The 22744-nt window shown below is 43.2% G+C and overlaps 1 long non-coding RNA gene across 1 annotated transcript; it reads left to right on the forward strand.

Moving 5' to 3' along the window:
• The first annotated feature begins 2331 nt into the window (after positions 1-2331).
• Positions 2332-7296, forward strand: LOC139182079 (uncharacterized). Its single transcript, XR_011565641.1, has 2 exons — positions 2332-2435; positions 6740-7296. It is a non-coding gene; the product is annotated as an uncharacterized lncRNA (long non-coding RNA).
• Positions 7297-22744: the final 15448 nt, after the last annotated feature.

A 22744-nucleotide genomic window follows, 5' to 3' on the forward strand; every position in this document is an offset into this window, starting at 1 on the left:
CTCTCATCTCCCTCCAAAAATGCACCCTGACAGTGTGGGCATTGGGACCAGGACCCCACAACCCTCCTGTCCAGCAGGAAGAAGCCAGAGCAGTTTCTGCCCCTTTCCCCAATGACTCGGGTCCCCACGTCGAAGAGAGGATAGGCAGGTAGAAGATTTGGCCCATTAATAAGAGGGGGGAACACTGAATCCTGCCCCAGGGCACAGGTGTGAGGTCTTGCACCAAGGCCACAGAAGCGAGCCCAGAACCAAAGTCACCTCGAAAGCTGACCTGTCCCACTTTATAACTGTTGCCAAAAACACCCTGCTGCTGCTGCGCTAAGTCACTTCAGTCGTGTTTGACTCTGTGCGACCCAATGGACGGCAGCCCACCAGGCTCCCCCGTCCCTGGGATCCTCCGGGCAAGAACACTCGAGTGGGTTGCCATTTCCTACTCCAATGCATGAAAGTGAAAAGTGAAAGGGAAGTCGCTCAGTCGTGTCCGACTCTTAGTGACCCCATGGGCTGCAGCCCACCAGGGCTCCTCTGTCCATGGGATTTTCCAGGCAAGAGTACTGGAGTGCGGTGCCATTGCCTTCTCCGAAAAACCCCCTAATACTAACTAAAAAGCTGCCTGACTCCCAATTAGGCAGATGCCCACTCCATTAAACACCCTATAGCGTCCCAACCACTCACCTAATGCCAACCTTTCAGCACGAATTTTCTTTGTTTTAAGGCTATAAAAGGTGGTTATTAACTCATGCACGCTGTCAACTCTCCCTGGTCTGTCAGCAGTTGTCAGCCAGCTGCGCTCGCGGTGCCCACTCTCTCTCTCTGCTCTTTGTTTTTAATAAACTCACTCCCTTCTGAAATGCCCTGTGTCTGGAAATTCTTTTCCAACCCGCGCTCAGACTGCCTGAACAGTGTCGACTTGGGAGCTTGGGAGGCAGGCTCCCCATATGAGCAGAGGGCCCAGAGGCGCCAGGGCGGCCCTTGAGAGGAGGGTTGGGGGCACAGGGCCCGGGAGCCAGTCTTCAAGGGATAGAATAGGGTCAGAACAGAAGGAAGGAGGAGCTCTGCACCACAGAGGAACCCTCCCAGTGGAAGGACCGTCCCCACAAGAGAAGCATGTGGATGGTGTGGACTCCAACAAGCTCTGAGCTTCCCAAGGGAGGCTGGCGGTTCCAAAGGGCAGGATGCGCCTGAGGCCTCTTTTTGCCTGAAAACAGAAACTACACAAGTAATCTCATCTCTGCAGAGTCATTCCTCACCCCGACTTTCCCCTCCCATCCCCCAGGACAGCAACTTTCTCTTCTTTCCCTGCCCCCTAAACTCGTCCCCCTTCCCCCGCTCTTCTAGATCATTCTGGGCTCTGCACACTCCTAGGCCTGCCCCATCCTCCATTTTCTCCCCTTCCCACTTCTTGTATTCTAGATTCTTCTGCCCACTATACCCTTCGCTCCCTGGGTCCTGGATCCTTTTCAGCCTCCATGTGGCCTCAGTTTCACCTACTCTCAAACTCCATTTCACCTACTCTCAAACTCATTTCACCATCTCTCAAACTCCATGGAAGGACGTTTGGCGCCCCCACGTGGACATTCATTTCCTGCAGGGCTTCCCCCAGAAGCTGGAGGCCCCAACAGAGCCCCTCTGAGAGCAACCCTGCCCTTCTCAGCCTGGTTCCAGCTGGAACTGGAAACCCTGCCCTCTTGTCCTACATTCTAGGCCCTACCCCAAGCCGTTCCCTCACTTCCCCAGGGCTGGAGTCCAGGAACCGTATTCTGGCCCCCATCCCCACTGCTCATGCCCTTCAGTTTTTGAATCGCCTGCACCCTCAGCTCAAGACTTCTGTCTCCTCCAGGGTCCTGACATCCCCCAACTCCTGCGCAAAGTCTGCCTTTCTAGCCCCAAAGGATTCCAATCTTCCTTCTCCACCTGGTTACCTGGACCCTTTCCTCCACCCACTCCTCTTCCCTGGGACTCCTTTGTGCCAGGAGATTTGTGCCAGCGTGTCGCTAACTCCTTCACAAACAGATGCAAAACACATAGAAACATACACACACACACAAATAGATATAAACACACAATACACAGACATACACACACACCCGTGTACACACACGTATGTAGGCACATAGCTACATACATACACACAAATAGACATATATGGATACATATTCACACACACACACACACATACACTCAACCCAGAGATCTCCCGCACCAAGGCCTTGACTGATTGGCATGGAGCTCTTCTCTGAAAACCCCGCCCCCTGGGCTTCCTCTGTGAAGCGGGCACCCTCCCACGACGTCTCCCAGAGGACGTAAATTCAGGGTGTGTTCTGAGAGGAACACCCACAACTCGAGCTTGCGCCATGTTGTCACTTCTTTCGGTGATCGCAGACAAGGTCTTGGAAGTCCGAGAGTGGGTGCGGGCTAAATTTCTCACACAGAAGGTAAAAAATTTTCCGTGATGTCCTGGACTGGATGCTCTTACCCAGCAGGGTCCCCCAGTCTGCTGGGGAAGGGCACCTGGCTGGCCAGGAAGTTGCCCACTCTATCTGGGGATCTGGTCAACAGAGGGGGTCTGCCAGATGAACCTTTAATGGTTTTCTGCCCTGTGGGTGCCAACTTGGGAGTTTGGGGCGGGCTGATCCCGACCTGTTGGGAGGGCGAGGAGCCATGGGGCCTTGAGAGGAGTCAGGGGTGCACTGGGGCCCGGGCAAGGGAGAGAATTGGGTGAGAACAGAGGGAAGGAGAAGCTCCACGCTACCGAGAAGCCCTCAAAGTGTAAGGACCGTTCTGGGAAGGAAAGTGTGGACGGTGTGGACCCCAACAAGCTCTGTGCTTCCCAAGGGGGGCCTGGAGGCTGGCAGTTCCAACAGCGGGAGATGTGACTGAGGCTTCTTTTTGCCTCAAGAACTGAAAGTGCACAAGCAGCCCCGCCCTCACACCCGCTTTCCATTTCCTTCCCCGAGGGCAGAAACCCGCTCTTCTTTCCCTGCCCCCTAAACTCGTCCCCGCTTCCCGGCTTTTCTAGCTCCTTCTGGGCTCTGCCTACCACAGTCTTCCTCATTCTTACTCATCCTGTGCCCTCGTGTTCTAGATTCTTCTGCCGCGCTCCCCTCCCTTCTCTTGGCTCTGGCTCCTCTTCAGCCTCCGCTGTGGTCTCACAGCGGGTCTTCACTTGCTCACACATCTCAGCCTCACACAAGCTCAGCGGAAGCACATTTGAAGCCCAGAGATGGACATTCCCTTTTTTGTTACATATAATAGTTTGTGGTATTTTGTTAGATTCCTCATGTAAGTGATATCATATAGTATTTGCCACTGTTTTCTCCCACTTATAGATTATGTTTACTCTTTTATCTAACCAAAAGCATCTAAAGCCACACCAACTGAGAAATGAAAAAGGGATACAAATGAACTTATCTACAAAACAAATAAAATTATAGATGTAGAAAGCAATCTGATGGTTACCTGGGGTAAGGAGGGGAGGGATATACTGGAAGACTGAGGTTGACATGTACACACGACTATATATAAAATAGATGAGGAATAACGACCTTCTGTATAGCACAGGGAACTCTACTCAGTACTCTGTAATGACTTATATGGAAAAAGAATCTGGAAAAGAGTGGATATATGTATGACTCACTTTGCTGTATAACTGAAACTAACACAACACTGTAAATCACCTATACCCCTAGAAAAAAAGATTTTTAAGGTAGGAAAAGAACAAAACTCTTAATGGAAAAGAAAATGAAAGTCAAAGCAATGTACATGTACCAGATACATACCAGTGTCTGGTATATATTATAATAATACGTATACTAAAAATATATATACATAATATATATATGGGGCTTCCCAGGTGACACAGTAGTAAAGAATCTGCCTGCCAACACAGGAGATGCAAGAGATGCCGGTTCAATCTCTGGGTCACAAAGATCCCCTGACATAGGAAATGACAACCCACTCCAGTATTCTTGCCTGGAAAATTCCATGGACAGAGGAACCTAACCGGCTATATAGTCTATGGGGTCACAGTTGAACACGACTGAGTGTGCGCACACACACGTATATAACATACATGATATATATCATATTATATAATATATAATGCATAATACAATATATAGTAGATATATATACTATGTTTGTATGCATAATGTATATTTTCTGTGGGTTTCTCATAGATAAATTAATGATATATGGAACAGAACAAGCCCTGAAACCCTTGAACTGTTGGGTTGCCCAGTCCAAGGGATTGCTGATATTTGTACTACATAAGATAGCAACTCGTTAAACATGAATCGTTCATAAAACAATATCATATATATCTCTAAACAGATGTTTGGTCGCCAAATAGCAGAAGCCATTACGGTTTAATTTCTTTTTATATATTTGTTCAGAATCTATGCTATCTTTGCAAAATCTTAGAAGACAACGTCGTTTATTATTGTTAAAGAAGCCGCATCGTTGAAGGAAGTTAACAGTAGAGATTTGGATATCCTTATTAATTATAAATACTGACTCCTCTGTCTAAGAGAGAGGACTGATTTAAAACTGGGGAGACATCCCTAACATGATAACAGGTTTCAGGAGACACAGATTACCAGCTTGGCTTCCTGTGGTGGCCACTAAACTGTGATTTCCTCCAACACTGGCAAACATTTAGAAATCGAACTTTTGCTGTTTTAAGCAAGACACCAACTGTGCCTGGCAATGAATAGACTTGACCATGGAGATAAAGGATTACCAAACTGTCATGTCGTCTTCTGCCTGGTTCTGTGCTGACCGAGACTTCAACCAGGCGCAGAGTAGGGGAAGGGCCAGATGGTGACCGGGCCGGACCCTAGGAGGCTTTCCCAGAATAAAGCCCCAGCCGAGTCTTCCGCCTGCCTTCTGTCTGTAGAAAATCTTTCGTCAAAGAATAAACTTGGGGACTTCCTTGGGGGTCCAGTGGGTGAAGACTCTGAACTTCCACTGCAGGGAACGCAGGTTTGATCTTGGTTGGGGAACGAGAATCCTACTTGCTTGCAACGCGGCCAGAAAATAAAAAGTAAAAATTTTTTTAAAAGAATAAATTTAATCACAGAAGTGAAAAAAATGCAGAAAGCAAAGGAAAACAGTCAAACAAGCCAAAATAATAATACTTCAGCCATTAGACAAAGTCAAGGACCTTTATTTAGTTCTTCCTCAAGATCTATAGATATTGTTCTGTGCCTTATATGGAACTGTTTAGCAGATACTCAAACCCCTACCAAGTGGAGGAAGTTAACTGTATGTTGCCCACAAGCAAGTCAACCCCAGACCACTTGGAAGCAGAAGGTTGATGACGCTGCCTCTTCATTACCTCACCACCGACCATGGGTCGGTAAACAGTGTGAGACTCCTCACTACCACCACCAGGCTGGGACACACAGTCTTAAGGCATTGCCTGCTGTGGCCCTCTTTGCCTGGCCAAACAGTAAAGCTAATTTCTTTCTACTTCACCCAACACTTCCTTAAAGGTTTCATCCTGCACCACTGTACAGAGGCCAGATTTTGGCAACAAATTGGCTGGTCGGTATGGGGTTGATTTAGGGGCAGCCCCACGGGGGTCCCCTTGCTTGCTCAGACTCTCCGAGGTCATTCCTCCACGCCAGGCTCTTTTGAGAAGGCAGAGGGTTGGAAGATTCCTTCAAAGGCCAGGTGGCCTGGGACTCTTGTCAAGAAGGCTGAGCTCCAGTCCTACCAGGTACTGCATCCAGGCAGTGGGGGCTCTGAGTCAGAAGTGGAGGGTGAAGAAGGGACCACCCTAGAAGCTGGGGAGGCCACCTTCACCTTAAAGAAGTTTCTCCAGCCTATGTCAGCCTGAATGTTTCTGCTCCAAAGAATTATTTGGAGGAAGGAGAAAGAATCAGGGACATGGAGACACCTTGGCCAGCATCTGGGTAAGGCCCCAGGTGAATATTCTGAGGCTCCTTTGAAACAGGAGGGGAAAGGGCAGGGCACAACCTTTGACATATCCCGAGGGCACAACATAAATGAATTAAAATCAAACGAGTCCAAGATGGCCAACAAGTCAGCTTGACTAGACCTTGATCCTTGGTATAACTCATTGTAACACATCAGCAAGCTAAATGGCACACTCAAGGTGCCGTGACAGTTCTGAGGTGGAAATCCCCTCCCCTTCCTCAAAACTTTTGGAATAATCCTCCCACTTAGTAGTCTATGAAATGATCCAGCCCATAGAAACTACCACACCACATTTCCAGGCCGTTGTGCTCACCCTCTGTAATGGCTCACACTCTGTCTGTGGGGAGTGTTTCTCTATGAATAAATCTACTTCTTACCTATCACTTTGTCTATCACTGGATTCTTTCTGTGATGAGACATCAAGAACCTGAGTCACGCCATGGAAAAAAACAGAAGAGGGCACTCAATACACCTGTGAGCCCCTGGGAGATCTCAGATACCTATTCAGGACTACCAATGAGTGCCATTCTAATGAACACCCCCCAAAATCTGGTTTCTGGGGATAAGATTTCTCAGGATAGCTCTAAAGAGCCAACACAGCTTGGTAGAGACTGTACTCCAAAACAGACAGGAGATAGATCTTCTGATCCCTAAACAAGGAGGGACTTGAGCCATCCTGGCCATGTGAATTTAAAACTGACTGATGCCCCTACTCGTCCATGTTATGCCATATTGATGATGCTTATGATTGTTCCATGTACTGTCAATTGTCTAACCTGTTTTTTCTCTTCCCAAGTCAACCAGCTACAACATGCAGTGCCAGTTCAACAAAGGTGTAAAACTACAGCCGACCACGGAAAATATCACTCACCCTGAGATGGACACTGCTGTAAGGACTCTGAGGCTTGAGACTAGCAAGAGGGGGAGGCCCAATACCCCTCGCCGTCCCAGTTCAGCAGGAAGTAGCCAGAAAGATCTCGACAGCCCTATTCCCAAACAACTGGGCCTTCCATCTCTTGAGGGGGTAATGTTAGGTAGTTAGAATAGGGAAAAGGAGTCCAGAATGGCGGTGTCTAAAAGATGAGGAACAGAAAAGCCCACGAAAATAGAACAAAAGAAGGTCTGAGGACCGGAGTGAGGACCTCAGGTAAAACAAACACCACTCCTGACTGGCCCAATTGACATAGGACAGGCCCAGGGAAAAAAACATATAAAAAGAGGAGCCAAAGCTAGCTCGCTCTCTCTCTCCCACATGCTGGGGCGCTCATCTCTTCGTGTCTTTGGATCAACGTGCCTTCACGCCTCAAAGATGGATTTTCCTGCTATCTTCTAAATAAAATGGAGCTGTAATACTGAGCTGTAACACTGATTTGTGTAAGAGCTATAACACGGTCCGTTCGAGACTTGAGAGCTATAACACGGTGTCTCCGAGACCCGAGAGCTGTGACACGCCAAGGGGGCTTTAATGTCCATCACTCCAAATCTTTGTTGTGACGAGACAGAACCGAGGAGCATACACTCGCCTGATAGAACCAACTAAGGCCAAGATGGCAGAGTCGACTTCCACTAGACCCTGAGCCTCAGTATATGCTCATTGTAACATATCAGCAAGCTAAGTGACCATCCACCACAGTTGGCAAAGTGAATAACCATTGTTTCACACTGATCTATGACTCTATCTGATTTAGTGTTTTAACCCCTTTTGATATTTTCAACAAAACTTCCTAAATCAAATTCTAATGAAGTCTTCTTGACCCCTAGCTAACTCTGGGATGCTTCAAAGGGCCCCTGAAACAGGACAAAGAGAGATATTAAGCTAATTAGGTTCATTTGGTAGGTTAAATTACATGGGCAGTATTATCAAATGAGTAATATGTTAAGGTCCTTTAATGGACTGGAACCTGGTGGTCCGGAGTCGATGATAAGAAAGTAAAAGAGAGAAAGAGAAAGAGGCTGATATTCCTTGGTTTATGCAGAAAACCAATAAAGTCCTTTGACACAGGGCTTGCATTGCTCACGAAGGCACCTGGCGCCCTCTCGAGGGGGGTGAAGGGACAGGGCGCCTTCTTGAGAGGGTCTTAGAAGCCCAGAAAGGAGAGTGAGCACGACGGGTCTCTGCGCTGCACAGAATTAGCCTGAGAGAGAGAGAAAGAAAGACATGGGGACCAAAGCTTTGGTGGAGCAAAGGTGTTTTATTCAACATTGTGTGGGTATTTATACTGTCTTACAAGATAGCTATTTTCAGCAGAGATAAAATCAAAACTTACAAGTTCTCAAGGAAACATGAGGGCATCCATATAAAAGAGAGAGGGTTATAAATAATCACTTTTACTGTATGGTTCATAAAAAGGAAGAGGGTCGTAATAGTTACTTATCACCGTATGGAAAAACTAACGACGGAAATGCATGCATTCCTAAGCCCGCGGGAGTAGTTTGCTACTCCATTTAATTCCTGAATATTCAGGAATTAATAAGGGGCAGAGAATTCATGACAGACCCAAAACAGCACACAGGAAGCCTCCTGTTAAATGCTTCCTGAAAATTCTCCCTATTTTATTATGTTTTTAAAATGAAATTTGATTTGTTCCCAGTTGTAGGCACTATGATTAAAATGAACAGGAGTAACACAAAATTGAAGTAATCTGGAAACAAGTCCAGCCATGGGCCCTTCTTCCCAGGGTCGTTGGAGATTTACTGGTAACCACAAACTACGTCGAGATGGAAGAATCAAAAGGGAATCATGTCTTAAAGAGATAGAGGAGTTAAGACAAGTATATAGTTTGCAATTAATACAAGTTACAGAACATAAAGTCTTATTAAATTGTAAATTTCCTATGGCTATAACAAAAGGAAGTGGGACACAGGCCTGTATAAATATGACTGATTATAGCGAAAGAAATAGTTACTATGACCACGACTGGTCCCTGTGAAATGTCGGGTCCAAGTTCCAATTTCTTCTGTGCTCGAAGCAAGTTTCCAAATGTGTCATTGTTCAGGCCCACTCTGTTTATCGAGGACTATCCTAGGATGAAGTGGGGCTAATCCACCCTCAAGCCACCCAAGAAGTACTTTGCCAAGGTAATGTTCCATCGTAGTGTCAGTGACCTTCCATGTCACTTGTGAAACATAGTCACACACCGTGCAATTAACCTCTTCTGAGCAGTTAGAGAACCACATACCATGGGGTCCCCAATCAAGAATTATGTGATTAGCCACAAACATTAATTTTACTGATTTGGCTTGACATTAGTCCCAACGAACAGGAGTATATGTAAAGTTCTTATAAGTAAACCCTTTGCATAACGTTCTTTGTTTTTTACCTAACTCTTTCCCTAACACTTTCCCTAAAGTCTCAGTAGTATAAACGTGGTTCATAGACAAAGAAAGGGCAGTAAATAACCCAAGCAGTGTCCGAAAATTCTTTTTGGGAGGCAGGGCGAAAGCCCAAGTTTGTCGGCTAATGTTTATGCACAATTCTGCTGGGCCCACGCACAAGGGAAGGACTTCAGAGCCTAAAGAGATGTTAATTAGTTTTCCCTACTCCCCAGGGTGTGAGAGCCCTTTCAGGTTCTAGGGAGGGGGCATATGGGTGGAGTCATTGGTTGATAAGATCGGTCTTTTCTCTGTCCATTCTATGACCTGCAATAGAGGGGGGAGGGCCTAGAGGAGCTATCCCACATTGAAGGTCAGGAAGGGCGGCGGTGAGAGATACCCCTCGTCCAAGGTAAGGAGCAATGGCTGCGCTTTGCTGGATCAGCCGTGAAGAGATACTCCACGCCCAAGGTAAGAGAAACCCAAGTAAGACGGTAGGTGTTGCAAGAGGGCATCAGAGGGCAGACACACTGAACCCATGCTCACAGAAAACTAGTCAATCTAATCACACTAGGACCACAGCCTTGTCTAACTCAGTGAAACTAAGCCATGCCCGTGGGGCAACCCAAGACGGGCAGATCATGGTGGAGAGATGTGACAGAATGTGGTCCACTGGAGAAGGGCATGGCAAACCACTTCAGTATTCTTGCCTTGAGAACCCCATGAACAGTATGAAAAGGCAAAATGATAGGATACTGAAAGAGAAACTCCTCAGGTCAGTAGGTGCCCAACATGCTACTGGAGATCAGTGGAGAAATAACTCCAAAAAGAAGGAAGGGATGGAGCCAAAGCAAAAAGAATACCCAGCTGTGGATGTGACTGGTGATAGAAGCAAGGTCCGATGTTGTAAAGAGCAATATTGCATAAGAACCTGGAATGTCAGGTCCATGAATCAAGGCAAACTGGAAGTGGTCAAATAAGAGATGGCAAGCGTGAATGTCAACATTCTAGGAATCAGTGAACTCAAATGGACTGGAATGGGTGAATTTAACTCAGATGAGCATTATATCTACTACTGTGGGCAGGAATCCCTCAGAAGAAATGGAAGGGCCTTCAGGGTCAACAAAACAGTCCGAAATGCAGTACTCGGATGCAATCTCAAAAACGACAGAATGATCTCTGTTCGTTTCCAAGGCAAACCATTCAATATCACAGTAATCCCAGTCTATGCCCCAACCAGTAATGCTAAAGAAGCTGAAGTTGAACGGTTCTATGAAGACCTACAATACCTTTTAGAACTAACATCCAAAAAAGATGTCCTTCTCATTATACGGGACTGGAATGCAAAAGTAGGAAGTCAAGAAACACCTGGAGTAACAGGCAAATTTGGCCTTGGAATTCAGAATGAAGCAGGGCAAAGACTAATAGAGTTTTGCCAAGAAAATGCACTGGTCATAACAAACACCCTCTTCCAACAACACAAGAGAAGACTCTATACATGGACATCACCAGATGGTCAACACTGAAATCAGATTGATTATATTCTTTGCAGCCAACGATGGAGAAGGAGCTGGAACGAAGACCAGGAGCTGACTGTGGCTCAGACCATGAATTCCTTATTGCCAAATTCAGACTGAAACTGAAGAAAGTAGGGAAAACCACTAGACCGTTGAGGTATGACCTAAATCAAATCCCTTATGAATATATAGTGGAAGTGAGAAATAGATTTAAGGGCATAGATCTGATAGATAGAGTGCCTGGTGAACTATGGACTGAGGTTCGTGGCATTGTACAGGAGACAGAGATCAAGACCATCCCCATGGAAAAGAAATGCAAAAAAGCAAAATGGCTGTCTGGGGAGGCCTTACAAATAGCTGTGAAAAGAAGAGAAGAGAAAAGCAAAGCAGAAAAGGAAAGACATAAACATATAAATGTAGAGTTCCAAAGAATAGCAAGAAGAGATAAGAAAGCCTTCTTCAGCGATCAATGCAAAGAAATAGAGGAAAACAACACAATGGGAAAGACTAGGGATCTCTTCAAGAAAATCAGAGATACCAAAGGAATATTTCATGCAAAGATGAGCTCGATAAAGGACAGAAATGGTATGGATCTAACAGAAGTAGAAGTTATTAAGAAGAGATGGCAAGAATACACAGAAAAACTGTACAAAAAAGATCTTCACGACCCAGATAATCATGATGGTGTGATCACTGCCCTAGAGCCAGTCATCCTGGAATGTGAAGTCAAGTGGGCCTTAGAAAGCAGCACTACGAACAAAGCTAGTGGAGGTGATGGAATTCCAGTTGAGCTATTCCAAATCCTGAAAGATGATGCTGTGAAAGTGCTGCACTCAATATGCCAGCAAATTTGGAAAACTCAGCAGTGGCCACAGGACTGAAAGAGGTCAGTTTTCATCCAATCCCAAAGAAAGGCAATGCCAAAGAATGGTCCAACTACCACACAATTGCACTCATCTCACACGCTAGTAAAGGAATGCTCAAAATTCTCCAAGCCAGGCTTCAGCAGTATGTAAACCATGAACTTCCTGATGTTCAAGCTGGTTTTAGGAAAGGCCGAGGAACCAGAGATCAAATTGCCAACATCCCCTGGATCATGGAAAAAGCAAGAGAGTTCCAGAAAAACATTGATTTCTGCTTTATTGACTATGCCAAAGCCTTTGACTGTGTGGCTCACAATAAACTGTGGAAAATTCTGAAAGAGATGGGAATACCAGACCACCTGATCTGCCTCTTGAGAAATCTGTATGCAGGTCAGGAAGAAACAGTTAGAACTGGACATGGAACAACAGACTGGTTCCAAATAGGAAAAAGAGTTCGTCAAGGCTATATATTGTCACCCTGTTCATTTAACTTCTATGCAGAGTACACCATGAGAAACGCTGAAGTGGAAGAAACACAAGCTGGAATCAAGATTGCCGGGACAAATATCAATAGCCTCAGATATGCAGATGACACCACCCTTATGGCAGGAAGTGAAGAGGAACTCAAAAGCCTCTTGATGAAAGTGAAAGTGGAGAGTGAAAAAATTGGATTAAAGCTCAACATTCACAAAACTAAGATCATGGCATCTGGTCCCACCACTTCATGGGAAATAGATGGGGAAACAGTGGAAACAGTGTCAGATTTTATTTTTCTGGGCTCCAAAATCACTGCAGATGGTGACTGCAGCCGTGAAATTAAAAGAGTCTTACTCCGTGGAAGGAAAGTTATGACCAACCTAGATAGCATATTCAAAAGCAGAGACATTACTTTGCCAACAAAGGTCCGTCTAGTCAAGGCTATGGTTTTTCCTGTGGTCATGTATGGATGTGAGAGTTGGACTGTGAAGAAGGCTGAGGGCTGAAGAATTGATGCTTTTGAACTGTGGTGTTGGAGAAGACTCTTGAGAGTCCCTTGGCCTGCAAGGAGATCCAACCAGTCCATTCTGAAGGAGATCAGCCCTGGGATTTCTTTGGAAGGAATGATGCTAAACTGAAACTCCAGTACTTTGGCCACCTCATGCAAAGAGTTGACTCATTGGAAAAGACTCTGATGCTGGGAGGGATTGGGGGCAGAAGGAGAAGGGGACAACAGAGGATGAGATGGCTCGATGACATCACTGACTCAATGGACATGAGTCAGAGTGAACTCCAGGAGTTGTTAATGGACAGGGAGGCCTGGCGTGCTGCGATTCATGGGGTCGCAAAGAGTCGGATAGGACTGAGCGACTGATCTGATCTGGGTATGTAAACTTGGTTAGTCAGAGCTCGAGCAAGGGGAGATACAGGCCAAAAGACTGAGCATTGCCAGGACAATCTATTCAGGACTCCAAGGCATTCCCTGTTGAGAGGCCAAATTTTCAGCTCGATTAGTAAGAGTTTTTATTTGTCCCCAAGTGGGGAGATCATAAAGGTGATGCCGCCGAAGACGGTGCTTCCTGGTGATCTTTAGACCCGCCATGGCCCGTATTGGAATTTCTTTCTCCTGGGGTCCTTGTTGTTCCGTCTCCATTTTGAAGGCCGGGGGCCCCCTTGGGTCGAGTCTTCTGAAGAGGAAGCCATGTGAGTTCCTTGGATCCAACTGGGGAAATACAAGCCTACCCTTTTCCCTGTAAGATTAGTTCCCCGATTTCCATTTTTTCGTTAACCCATCTTGGTACCAAATGGGCAGAGGAAGAGAAGTGTCCTTCAATTCCTTGAAATGCTTTTCTGCATATTTCCCTGTGGTAAGTTTAAAAAATTTAAAACAAAGCTGTATTAACAGTAGTTATAGGTTTAGAAAATGTCTTTTGTTGGAATCTAGTAAAGTCTGCTTTAAATAAGGAAGATAGTAGTGTTGCTGTGTATACCCCTTTTTTAACTTTTGTATTTGCAGCTTTAGCGTGTGATGTGCTTGTTCGACTATGCCTTGTGCCTGTGGATTATAAGGAACACCTGTAATATGTTTAATAGAAAAAGATTGTAAAAATTGTTTAAAGTGTCTAGAAATATAGGCAGGACCATTGTCTGTTTTTAGAGAACTAGGAGCTCCCGTTCCAGCAAAACCAGCTAATAAGTGAGTTATATTCACTTTTCACTTTCATGCATTGGAGAAGGAAATGGCAACCCACTCCAGTATTCTTGCCTGGAGAATCCCAGGGATGGCGGAGCCTGGTGGGCTGCCGTCTATAGAGTCGCCCAGATTCGGACACGACTGAAGGGACTTAGCAGCAGCAGCAGCAGGAGTTTTCCATTCCAGCAAAACAAGCTAATAAATGAGTTATAACGTGTTGTGTAGCCTCACCGCGAAGAGGTGTGGCCCAAATAAAAGAATTAGTGTCGATACAGACATGCAAGAAAGAACATGGAGAAAGTCCAGGGCAATGAGTTACATCCATTTGCCATAGTTCATTAGGTTGAAAACCACGAGGATTAATACCTTGTGCAATGGGTCGAAGATGTAGAGATCTACAAGTAGAGCAATTACTAACAATTTCTTTAGCCTGGCGGTATGGGATTTTCCATAGCTGGTGTAGGGAGCCAGCATTGTTATGCAACAGAGCATGCTGTTCCTCTGGAGTAGCAAAGGAAACCATTTCCTCAGCTTGCTCATTACCATAAGTCATGGGGCCAGGAAGACAAGAATGTGCTCGAATATGTGTAATATAAATGGGAGAATTGCGGTTTCTAACAACAGATTTAGTTCGAAAAAGAGTTGCTGAATAATAGGTTGATTGGAGTTTATGGTGGAGGTTTCTATATTTTTTAATACAAAAACAATATATAGAGTCAGAGACTATATTAATGGGGTAAGGATGTAGGCAAATAACTTGAATAAGAGCATATAATTCATTTTGTTGAGCAGAATGAAATTCAGTATAAAAGATTTTATATTCTGTAAGAGACCAGAATGAAGCTTTGGCGTTTTTCAGTTCAGTCGCTCAGTCGTGTCCGACTCTTTGCGACCCCATGAGTCGCAGCATGCCAGGCCTCCCTGTCCATCACCAACTCCCGGAGTTCACTCAGACTCACGTCCATCGAGTCAGCGATGCCATCCAGCCATCTCATCCTCTGTCGTCCCCTTCTCCTCCGGCCCCCAATCCCTCCCAGCATCAGAGTCTTTTCCAATGAGTCAACTCTTCACATGAGGTGGCCAAAGTACTGCTTTAGCATCATTCCGTTTTTAGTCCCATCTATAGAGAAAAACCTCGGCCTGTGGTATAGGCTGTGAGCTGATAATGTGAGAAATAATAAACTCCGTATTTTTGAAGAAATTTCACAGCTTACCAGAAGGATAATGAAATGAAATTTCTCCAAAATATTCCAGAAAAGCTATTTGGAAATTGGTAGCAGTTTGTAATGAGTTCTCAAATTGAGATTTATTGATAGGTATTATAATTTTATGAGGATCAGAGCCAATTAGAGTTTTAGTCCTATTTCTTCCATTGATAATGATTAGAGCAATTAAATCAAGGTAGGGTGTAAGTGACTTTATTCCCCTAAAAACGGGTGTAGATCCAGTCTACTGGTGTTCTTGTTGGGCAAGAAGTCCTGTGGGAGAATGAGGAGAGGGGAGTATAAACAATTCTAGAGGTACATCTAGTTTGATGCGAGTAGGAAATTGTTTTTGTAATTTATTTTGCACCAAATAGAGTTCCTCTCGTGCCTCTTGAGAAAGTGAACGAGGGCTATTTAAATCAGGATCTCCTTTTAAAGTATTAAATAGGTTATTCAGTTGATAATTAGCAATGCCTGAAGAAAGTCTAATCCAATTTATATCACCTAAGAGCTTTTGAAAATCATTTACGGTTGATAATTTATCAGTACGGATCTGAGTTAGTTGGGGAGTAATACATTGTCTATTAACAACAAACCCCAAGTAATGGTAAGGTGTAGAGGTTTGAATTTTTTCAGCGGCAATGATTAATCCAGAGTTTCTTAAGCATACTTGAGCTGTATTAAACATGTGTTGAGTTTCTAAGCTAGATGGAGCTGAAAACAATATATCATCCATATAGTGAATAACAAGAAAGTTAGGAAATTGCTTTCTCACAGACTCAAGGGCTTTGGCTACGTAGTACTGACACATGGTGGGAGAATTCATCATTCCTCGTGGCAGTACATTCCATTGGTACCGTTTATGGGGTCCAATATGATTAGGATAAGGGAGAGAGAAAGCGAATCTTTCTCGGTCTAAAGGGTGTAAAGGTATATTAAAAAAGCAATCTTGTAAATCAATAATAATAATATGTCAATTTTGAGGAATAGTGGTAGGTGATGGGATTCCTGGTTGTAATGCACCCATAGGTTTCATAGATGCATTAACTTTTCTAAGGTCTGTTAGGAGATGCCATTTGTTAGATTTCTTTTTTATAGCAAAAATTGGAGAGTTCCAAGGAGAACAAGATTCCTCAATATGCTTTAATTCTACTTGCGTATCTATAAGTCCCTTAGCCGCCTGTAATTTCTCTTTCATGAAGGGCCACTGCTCTGTCCAAATAGGCTCGTCGTTCTTCCAAGTTATTTTAATAATTGTATTGTTTGTTAATGAGCAGTGGCCCCTAGGAAAAATGTGAAATGTATATCTGAGTTTGCCATTGCATAAGTAAGTCCCTTCCTATTAGATTCAGGGGTTGGCCTTCTGGTTCCTCACATGGATAAATTTGAGTACTCTGATAAACCTCTTGTACTTTGGTTTGAGAAATCCTTGCAATCTGGCAAGAAATTTTTTGTACAGGCCAGGATTTGGGGCCATAAATGTTTGGAAATAATAGTAATATCAGATCCAGTGTCGAGAAGAACAGAAAATCTTTTACCATTAATTTTGATATTTATAGTCAGTCGGGCAAATTCAGATACTAATGATGTCCAAGAGGACTGTTTTTGATCTGTACTGCCAAATCCGCCCATCCGTACATCATTAGAGGAGTTAATAGAAATAGAAGTTAATAGAAATGTAAGGTAAAAGGAGTAATTGAGCAATTTTATCCCCCCCTTTTGATTTGCCATAAAATCTGATGGCATCCTAATTTGAATTTCTGCTTTATAATCTGAATCAATTACTCCAGGGTGAACAGTAATTCCTTTAGAAGTCAAACTAGATTGGCCAAGTAAAAGGCTGAAGGTTTGTGTTTTCCAGAAGACTCACCCTTAGAGAATAAAGATACTCTTAGGAGAAAAGTTGATGTTAAGTCTCACCATGTCCCTGAAGTATTAATACAAACACAGGCCACATTGCCTGCGTTTCAGCCTTGGCTTACTTAGGATTGAAACTGAGCAGGGGGAGAGGGGTGGAAGGAGGGAAGAAAAAGAAGCCTTTGACCTCAAGTGTGTACATTTGTTATTCTCTCTCTTTTTCATAAACCGACAAGCTTAAATGCAGTGCCTGATTCATGAAATGTAAAATGATGAAACAGATCTCTGCTCGTGTGTGTGTCTCAGTGAGTGTCTTTATCTTTAGAAAATATTCCTGAGATTAACTTCTAAATGAGCTCTATTCCATTGACTTAAAGAAAAATAAGTGCTTACAAATTTCTAAGACTCACAAAATCTGAGAAATGTTCAATATTAAGTCTCTGTCTGGTACTGATGTCAGTTTTGCTTGTTTAATTGTGTCTGATTACTAGAGGCACGAGACACCAACATTTAGCCTCAGCACCGACTTTCCTTGTACCTGGTTCTACTGCTAGTCAGTAGGTCACAGCTGTTGCAAAATTTGTCAGCACAAAAGTTGACCCATAGTGATATATTGTCATAAATAACTGAGATAAATGGTAGAAAAGCATTTATGTAAGGTCTTTAAAAGAATTATATTTTGTTTTTCTGGATTCTTGGGAATTTAAACCATTTGAGTTTTGTTAAATTAGTTTCCATGATGAGAATTCATTGAAGAGTTAAATCAATTTTAGATAAAATACTGAAACATTGACTGGTGAACAAGTCTATATTTACTTACCTTAGCCTTTTATGAAAAAAACACTAAATATATTTCAGTTTACTAAGTACATATATTGTACCACATAAAGAAAAATTAGCCATAAAATTTGTATGTCTTATAGGTTATAAAATTTAATGTTGTTAAAGAAAATCAATTGCTTGTTACTTGGTTTTAGTTTTAAGGCAATTAAAAATGCATTAAGTTTTAATATATGCTAAAAATCTATAATAATAAATATATATAAATAAAATATTGCACATAAAATGATATAATACATAGCATAATAATATATAGTAAAAGTTTATATAACAGAGTTATAGAGTATATATTATTACATACATTATATTGATATTAATGTATAGTATAATACATCAATATATAATATATAAATTATATGCTTTAGATATAATGTAAAATGTATATTTATAATATATATTATATAGGGTATATATTCTTATTATGTATAATATAACATATATTGCAAAATATTATATATAACACATTATCTATAATTTTTTATACATTACTAAAATATATCATGATATATATGTCATTATATGAAATATTATATTTTGTATATAATACATTCTATAGAATAGTATGTTATCCTACCTTACAATATATATAATTTTATATATAATTTATATATTATATAATATAATACTATCTACTATATAATTATATTTTAATATATAACATATAATTAAAACATTATATATAATATATATTTATATAATATATATTATAGTAATAAATATATCTTACTTATTATCATTAATAACATTAATTCAATGATAATAAAAATAAAATTTATATTATATATAAAATTTAAAATTCATGTAAAATTTTAAAATATAAATTATATAAATTTAAATTTATATTACTATTTAATTACTATAGTATCATGATATTACACTAATATATATTATACTATATATATTATACTAATACATATATACTAATATATATTATACTATACTAATATAATGTTAATATAATAGTACAATATTCAGAAAGCCATGACAATATATTAAGAAACGCCAGATCTGGGTCCTTGTGTCCCAGGGACAAAAACGTTCACATCAGGAAGCCTGTGGGAGGTTTCTATGCCCCTTTCATTCCCCCACTTTATCCTCTGGGCTCCATTGGTATACATCGTGATTGGGGTGTGATTTGATTTCAGAGATTGCCTTCTCAAACCATCCAGTGCCACCACAGCCTCTCCAAATATTCGGCTACTGAGACAGGGTTTTCTCAAAACTGGCCTAGTCTCAAGTCCACAATTTGAGTAGGTGGACCTCCACTTGCCTTCCCGTTTCTCTGAACCACATCTGCACCCCAGCCCCCTGGCCTCCACCCCCCACAGAGGGCTCCTGTCGATTCCTACCCCCACCCCTGCACTTTCTCCTGCTGGAGACCCACTCCCACTCTAGGGTCCTCGTGAGAGACCCTGGGCTGGACATCAGGCAAATCACACCAAAGAAACAGACCATCCACTGCACTGCATTTACTTATATCTTTATTTTACTCAGGTATCAGGTTTCGATTTTCTTTTTTTTTTAAGTTGTAGATGGAGGGCACCACGGGTCGGGGGAGTGGGGCGTGGACAGGGTGTTTTGGGATGCGAGGAGAAGGAGTCTCATCGGTTGGATTCAGAAATAAGAATGTGAAGCAGAGAACGTGGCAATGTAACAACCATCTGCAGCCCTCGGGGAGCATTCTCAAGGGACGAGGCTTCCCATTTCAATGAAAACTCAAGATTCAGCAAACTTCCAAGATATTGCTCTGGAGGGAAAAGAAGGCTCAAACCTCAGGCAAATCCCAGTGCAGAGATCAGTACCCTTGTTGCAGGAAGGGGGACCCCTTCCAGGGCCCGAACCTGGGCTCTTGTCTAACACTCGGAAATGAATTGTCGGAGGAGACACATGTGCTGACAAAGCAAGAGATTTTCTTGGGAAAAGGCACCCGGGTAGAGAGCCATAGGGTAATGGAACCCAGGAGAACAGCTCTGTCACATGGCTTGTGGTCTCGGGTTTTATGGTGATGGGATTAGTTTCCGGGTTGTCTGTAGCCAATCATTCTGACTCGGAGTCCTTCCTGGTGGTGCACGCCTTCTTCAGGCCAGATGTTTGCCAGAGAGAAGGATTCTGGGAGGTGGGCGGACATGCGATGTCTCCTTTGGACCTCTCCCAAACTCTTCCGGTTGGTGGAGGCTTAGTAGTTCCGTGTTCCTTGCCAGAAGCTCCTGTCGTAAAACGACTCATGCAAATGGTTACTGTGGTGCCTGGCCAGGGTGGGCGGTTTCAATCAGTGCGCTTGCCCTAACACCCTGATCACCGGAACCATCTCTACTTAGCTGGAGAGGAAAGACTCAGCAAGCAGCTGAGAAAAGCTGACCAATCCTGGTTAGAACAAGGTGAGCAGTCTTTGCCAGAAAACCAGGGTACCCCTGACCTTGCTTTGTCTGAAGGACACTGTAGCACTGAACGGCTTCTGCCAGAAGGGCACTGCAGCACGAGAATATACTCTATGGAACATTCCAAAGCAAAAGAAAACGTCAAACCAAAAGGCACAGGCAGAATATGAGCAAGCTACGCGTGCTGTGAAGAAACAAGAATTTGAGAGGCAAAAACAAGAGAGAGGAGAAGCTCCAAGGCTCTACCAACACAAGAAAATGCAAGTGTTCAAGATGCGGAGCCAAAAGACTCTCAAAATGGCAAGCCAAACACGGATTTACAAATGGAGTGTTTTCTAAGAAAATACTGGAAAAGAATTAAGGGTAAAAACTTAGGGTAAAAATATCTACTTGCCATTGAGTAGGTTTGTATAGGGGCTGTCCCTCCTAACATGTAACAATTTTTCAACATAAATTGCATTCCGAAGGAAAACAGTGGCAACTTATGGCCTGGGTGCAGTCTGGCCATCATGTAATTAACATCTCCACTTGGTGCTTCAGTATCTGTAATGTGGCTCACAGGATAAGGCTCAGAATATTATCTATAGCCCTTCAGAAACAGCTATGCTTAATGACTATGTTATTATTAGTCTCCTTTGACTCTTTTCCTTTGCTTTCCCATCTCTCACTTCTTTGATTGCAGTCATTCTTTGACTAAAGTTTTCCTCAGATAGAAGAAAGGCAGGCACATGGCGGTGCATGGGGCGCAAGGACCATAGGATTCTGCTCCTGTTTCAATACCTGTGCTCCTGGAGAAAGGGGGATGCAGCTAAAACATTGTCTGCCCAGAGGGTGTGCAATGGAGATGCCGAGCCCTTGGGGTACCTGTGGGAAGCCTGGAAAGAGGGAATTGTGTCCCTTTTGGAGTGCAGGCTATCTTAGATGAGAGACCGTTGACGCAGGCACTGAACAAAACAAAATATGTGCCAGTTGTTGATTGAACAGAATTAGTGGTTTTGACAATATTGGATGTTGGGTCTGGAGGCTCTAATCGATGAAGCCACAGTATTATTAGTAGTCATCCAGTATGAAATGCTCTAAATTTCCCCCCAAATCTTAGGCCAGGTAAGGTTCGGGTGTCAAATGGAGAAGTGGGGATAATCACCCACTAGGTGATTATCTCTTTTAATAATTAATATATATTAATATCAATCAATTAATTTAATAATATATTGATAATTTAAAAATTAAAAGAGACACTGTAACATATATTAAAATTAAACCAATTTTCTTGTGATTGTGAATTGGTTTCATAAAACAGCATCCTAGGGACCGCTCCCCGCCCAGTTAAAACAGTTAATATGCTCCAAAGTAAATGAAAACATAGTCTTCAAAGATGAAAATTTTGTAAAACCCTAACTACTAAAGATGCTTACTCCTTGGAAGGAAAGTTATGTCCAACCTGGATAGCATATTCAAAAGCAGAGACATGACTTTGCCAACAAAGGTCCGTCTAGTCAAGTCTATGGTTTTTCCTGTGGTCATGTATGGATGTGAGAGTTGGACTGTGGAGAAGGCTGAGCGCCGAAGAATTGATGCTTTTGAACTGTGGAGTTGGAGAAGACTCTTGAGAGTCTCTTGGACTGCAAGGAGATCCAACCAGTCCATTCTGAAGGAGATCAGCCCTGGGATTTCTTTGGAAGGAATGATGTTAAAGCTGAAACACCAATAGTTTGGCCACCTCATGCGAAGAGTTGACTCACTGGAAAAGATTCTGATGCTGGGAGGGATTGGGGGCCGGAGGAGAAGGGGATGACAGGATGAGATGGCTGGATGGCATCACTGACTCGATGAACATGAGTCTGAGTGAACTCTGGGAGTTGGTGATGGACAGGGAGGCCTGGCATGCTGCGATTCATGGGGTCTCAAAGAGTCGGACACGACTGAGCGACTCAATTGACTGACTGACTGACAGTGTCTCTGCCCATAAGCGATATTTTAAAACAATGGCTAGTATGACTGGAAATTTAGGCCAGGCATCAGTTAAAGTGAAACATTATATTCTTGTATTTTATATGTAGATGGGCTTCCCTGGTGGCTCAGATGGTAAAGATTCTGCCTGCAATGCAGTAGATGGGGTTCCATCCCTGGGTCGGGCAGATCCCTGGAGAAGGGAATGGCCACCCACTCCAGTGTTCTTCCCTGGAGAATTCCATGGACAAAGGAGCCTGGAGGGCTACAGTCCGTGAAGTTGCAGAGAGTCGGACACAACTGAGCAATTAACACTTTAATTTTTCATATATACTTACCTGCATTGCCAGCCAGATTCTTAACCACTTAGTCCACTAGGGAATCCCCAGATGTCTGGGTAGATTCTCGGGAGAAAGGGCTTGTCTCTGCTGAGGCTGGTGTCCCTTCCCAAGTCCTCAGCATCCCCTTTCTCACCTACAGCTTCCTGGTCTCTGTCTCCAATCCCTGCCCACAGTATGCCCTCCTGGGGTCCATGTTGAAGCTGGGGGTGTCAAGGACCCAGATGCCAGTCTTCAAGGGACTGAATAGTGTCAGAGCAGAGGGGAGGAGCAGCTCTTGTGAAGTCTTAAGAAAATGCACTATTGTGTTAGAGGACTTATCACTGTGGGATGTTTATGACCAAGATTTCAGTTTGCTTATGATTTACACA

Source organism: Bos indicus, unplaced genomic scaffold (genome assembly GCF_029378745.1).
Source record: "Bos indicus isolate NIAB-ARS_2022 breed Sahiwal x Tharparkar unplaced genomic scaffold, NIAB-ARS_B.indTharparkar_mat_pri_1.0 scaffold_78, whole genome shotgun sequence".
Classification (NCBI taxonomy): Eukaryota; Metazoa; Chordata; class Mammalia; order Artiodactyla; family Bovidae; genus Bos; species Bos indicus.